Here is a 5,343-nt window from a genome sequence, read left to right on the forward strand (position 1 = left end):
ACCCACAAATATTTGAACAGTGGGAGGAAATCAGAGCACCTGGAGGGGGTCCAAACAATCATAGGGGAATGTGCAAACTCCACACAGGCTGTTGACCAAGGCTGAACTCCAACCGTGTACCTGGTGCTGTGAAGCAGCAGTGCTCTAATCCCAATTTAAATCAAAACAAACGATCCCTGCTCATTGTCACGTTGCTGTTTGTGGAGACTTACTGCCCAGAGAGACATCCTGAGATTCAGAAAGAGACAATATAAATTCAGTCAACTCCAGCCGAGTTAATGTGATTAACAACCACATCAATACTCCAACAGTGCCATCAGACCTCGTACCTACTCTATCATTTACGATTTTTAACCCATGGGAAGTTTGTTACCACCTTCGATGACAGCCATAATGCTCTGACCACTTTGACGGAGCCAGTGCAAGTCAGTTCTAATAGTTATCAATAGATTGAATCTAAACAGGATGCCCCACAACAGGAAGTGCTCTGACACTCAATGCCTGTAAGTCAAGGTCATTTTCCTAAAACCACTCACGTCTGGTAATACCATTGAAGATATTTTAAACAGGAACCTTTCAGTCTCAATTTCCAGTTCCAGTCCATGAAGCAGCCAGTAACATGCACCAGTGAATTGAATTCTAACAGCAGCATTGCCCTGGCAGGAGAGATTGAGGAGCCTGAAGCTGTCTTCTCTGGAGTATCTAAACATGAAACACTTCAAAGGAACAAAAATCTACAAGAGCTCGAGAGGATAGATACAGGAAGGATGTGCTCCCTGGCTGGTGTGCCTGGAATAAAATAAACACTAACTACAGTATCTTTACCCAGAATCCCCTTTAGCTTCAAAAATGTTTAAGATTTATTTGCTGCTTTAATTACACTCCCATTTTTAACTGCCGAAATGTTGCTAACTATGCAAATGTATAAAATATAATTTAATCCATCCCAAAACCTCTCTGTACCTGTGTCTCACTTGTGTTCACCGAGACACTCATTCAATCTGACCTCTTTACAAACCCTGCCCTGATATTTCGTAGAGGGCTCAGAATGAAATATTCACAGAATTGTTACTGCACAAAAGGAGGCTCTCCAAAGGATCACCTCACTGAATGCCATTCTTCTCCTTTTACCCCATAAACCTTCCCATTCATCCTCTTCCAATAACACCAGCGAGTTTACAACTAACCACAGCGATTGGATTGGTTTTGTTTGTTCATGGGATCATGGCATCACTTGCTGGGGCAGCATTTGTCATCCATTCTAATTGCCCAAGAGGTGGTTCAGACTCAACTACGTTATTCAATCTCTGGATTCACTTGTAGGCTGGACCAGGTCAGACCCAATGACATGAAGAGTTGATTTCTGGCCTATTATCTTATTTCTGAAATGATAATGAATAATGTTTACAGTTGACTTAAAGGTGAAAGACCAAACTGGGTTTTATTCTGATTGAGCACATCCTCCTGTTGTCTCAGTTGTTATTGACAGTCTCATTCCCATCGCACCAGAACCTGTTCCAAAGAGTGTTACAGAAAAGGCAGAATGGTCAGCTGCAGCTGGTCACCTGACTGGTCACTGGACCCCAAGGTTCACTCTCCACAGATGCTGCCAGATCTGCTGATTTTTTTTTCCAGCAATTTCTGTTTTTATTCCTGATTTCCCAGCATTTGCAGATGTTTTGTTTTTGAATATTGATCTTGTCTGTTGCAGAGGAGTTTATTGATGAGTTTGGAGAGTTTTGAACATTGCAACTTAGGGCACAAATCAGCCATGAAATATTGAATGGCAGAGCTAAATGGCCTCCTCCTGTTCCAATGAAAGTTATCCATCTGCAGCTTGTTGTTACATTTCCCTTCACTGCTCACTTCACCTCCATGTCTAACACACTGTTACTGACTGAACAAACCTCCTGTGTTTGAACTAAACCTGCTCATGTTCAGTGGCTCCCTCCACTGCCACCCGGATTTAACTCTCATCATGGAATGCTGTCTCATATTACTGCAGGAATGCCCACAAGGACTAATCCTGGAGTCTGTTTCCCGTGGGATCCAAAAATCACATTTATTTCCTTCTTCCTATTTCATTCTGGCATTGAACTCTCGGTTTCAATCCATTCTCCTGTCATGCTCTTCAACGTGCCCATGTGGGTGGGCTGGAGGCAGCTGGCACCTGAGATTGTGGGGGGAGGCAGATTCAATCAGGGATTTGGGAAAACACTCAGACAATGACATATCCATCTGATCGTTGACTCAGACAGATAGGCAGAAAGAAAGATGCACATTTAGATAGCACCTTTGATGACCTGGGGCAATGAAACATGCTTCCAGCTCAATGATTTCAACCTCAAATCTCTGAAAACACAGACACAAAGCTTCCTACTTGTACCAGGTTGTCTCTCAGCCTCCTCTTTTCGTTAGAAAAGAGTTTTAAGCTGTTAAGCCTTTCCTGGTGATTATAACCAGTGTTTCTGTCAGATTTGTGACTGAACCTTTATTTTCCTGTTGTGAGTGATGCTTGTAGCAGAAACAGTTGCTGACTTGTGAGGGGTTTCGGTTGGAGTATTTATATTTACACATTCAATCCCACCCTCACATACAGTGTCAAATTGATGTAAAACAGAAGGAAAGGATTGCGTGAGCACCCACAGAAACACAAAGGCAGCATGTGTACCTGAGTTGAATGAACCTGGACTTAGGAAAATGTGACAATAATCACAACTAGTTAGAATTACAGAATCCCTTAGGCGCACAAAGAGACTATTCGGTCCATCGAGTCTGCAATGACCTGCTCTCCCACCCTACCTCCATAATCCCACAGTTAGCATGGCTAACACAATGCACCTAACCTACACACTACAGGCCATGTTAGCACATCTGTGGGAGGGTCACATATTATGTCTAAGTGCTCAGGATTGTGGATGAAGGCTCAGAAATACTTGACTCTGACGCAAATCCCCTTTTTCTTTCAAAATAAAATCTGTGGAAAACTGCAGCCAGAAAGATTTCTGATTATTTCATGAGGAAGAGAATTCAAAACTCGTGCCACTGACCCAGGGAGCGCAGTGAAGTCAGAGGTCTGGGAACCATCAGAACTGTAACAAGTTGTGAGCAAGGTCGAAGGGAGACAAGGATAAAAAGACAGTCTGTCACACGGGGGAAGGCAGGAGAGATTAAATTGCAGAAATGGTAGTCCCTCAAGGCCATGGGGAATGGAGTTAGGGCTGGGAAAGAAACCAGGAAACAAGGTGAGCAGCTGTCTAAGAAATACATTGAAAAAACAGATTATAACAACATAGAGGGCAGAGTACACAGTCTGAAATTGTTGCTCTCATTGGTGAGTACAGAATGCTGTAAAGCCTGGGTCATTCTATTACAGCCAACACATGCAGGATAGGCCAAGTGGCCTCGATCTGTGCTGTAACTTTCTGATAAATTTATTCTGACATTTGGAATTCAGGTCGGGTGATGTTTATAAATTCTCAAATTGGACTTGAGTTTAATATTCTGGAGAAATGTTAAATAAATCACAATGATCCCATTCTGCAGACTTTAGTCCGCAGCCCTGCAGGTTCCAGCATCTCAGTTACATCCATGTCCTTTTATTCTAATGTGATGCTGGTTACTGCCTCTGTCACCCCATCAATGAGTTCCTGCTCCCCACCATCTCTGAGTGAAATGAATTCTCCCCCCCCCCCCACTTCTTTCTGGGAATTAGTTTCAATCTAAATCCTCCAGTTTCTGACCTCTCAGTTAATGAATAGCTCCTTCCTATCCATTCGACCTGGATTCCTCAGCATTTTATCACTTCAATTAAATCTCAGGTCATCCTCCTCGGAAATCATCCCCAGCCTATCCAACCTTTCCTCAGAGCAGAAATTTTCCAATTGTAGAAATATTCTGATCAATCTCCTGTGTACCCTCTCTGGTGTGATCACATTAACCCTGGAATAAGGGGATCAGAAATGTGTGCAGTACTTTAACCGCAGTCAAACAAGTGTTCCTGTCATTTCCCATGTCACCTCCGTGTTCCTGTGGTTGTCCCTCACACAAAAAGTGTCCTGGTTTTCCCACATGGAACTGGATGTGCACTCAATGGCCCTGGGATTCCCTCCCATGTGTTTATTTGTTAACTAATCCTAAATTAACTTCAGATTAAAACAACATTATCAGCTACCCAACAATCAACTTCTTCCTTTATACTCAAGTCACCTTACTTTTTAAAATCTCTTTAAAAATATTACTATCTAAACACAACAGGCTTTAATTTGCTGATCAAGTCTTAAGATGTCTCCACTGTTACAATCACTTGAAGATTATCTTTACCTTCAGCTACATTTGGTGAATTGAACACTGATTGTAAATATATGAATATCAAAAGGACTTGAGGTTTATGATAATTAATCCAGTCTGACATTCTTGTTGGTTAATATCTTGAAGAGAACTGTCCTCAGAACTCCAGTTGTGCTCTGACTTCATTCACAACTGGATTTAGTTGGACTGCAGATCTTAGATCTGTTCTGTTGTTTCCTGGATTGCTTCACTCTGTCGATCACTTGCTGCTTATGCTGTTAGGCACACAAGTCATCCTCTTTGGGAACTTCATCAGGTTATCACCTCATTTTTAGGTATTCATGCTGCTGTCACTGACATGCCCTCCTGAATTCTCTCAGTTGAAAGAGGATTGAAACACTGGTTTGATGGTAAGAGGTAAGTTGGGGGATATGCTTGGCCGTGATTCTGTAAGTTTTGTTGTAGTACAATTCTACTGCTGTTGTTGGAAGGAAAGAGCTAAACTCTTACACTGTTGGCCCCATATACTACATGCAGTTTCATGAACACTGATAGGCCAAGACATGAAATACGAGTAACACTGTACAATGATGCAGGATCACAACTGCAGTAAGGGGAGATTAAGATCCAACTTGACATAGGAGTAGGGAAAGAAGCAGCTGATCAGATTGTCTCATTCATAATCATAAAGAGACTCTATGAGATTATTGTGCTGTTGGGGGTGAGGATGGAGGAGGTTGGGGAGATGGAGAACCCTTCAAAAGAAACTAATCTGCCTGAGAGTTGTGAGATAGAATTGATTGCCATGCATTTAACAGAAAGCTAATTGAAACTGTTTTTATCCCCAAAAGATAACAAGACTGATGGTGCTTCCAATCATCAGCAGAAACAAACCCCCGAATACATGGTTCAGAGATGGATTTCAATTGCCAATCAACATCCAACTTCTGCAATCATTGAGCAAACGTATGTGTGATTACCCAGTTCTGATGAACCAGAAAATCACTGTTCACTCTGTACAGATGGACAGCGATGTGGGGAAGGATTGGCCGA

This window comes from Chiloscyllium punctatum, chromosome 24, assembly GCF_047496795.1.
Source record: "Chiloscyllium punctatum isolate Juve2018m chromosome 24, sChiPun1.3, whole genome shotgun sequence".
Classification (NCBI taxonomy): Eukaryota; Metazoa; Chordata; class Chondrichthyes; order Orectolobiformes; family Hemiscylliidae; genus Chiloscyllium; species Chiloscyllium punctatum.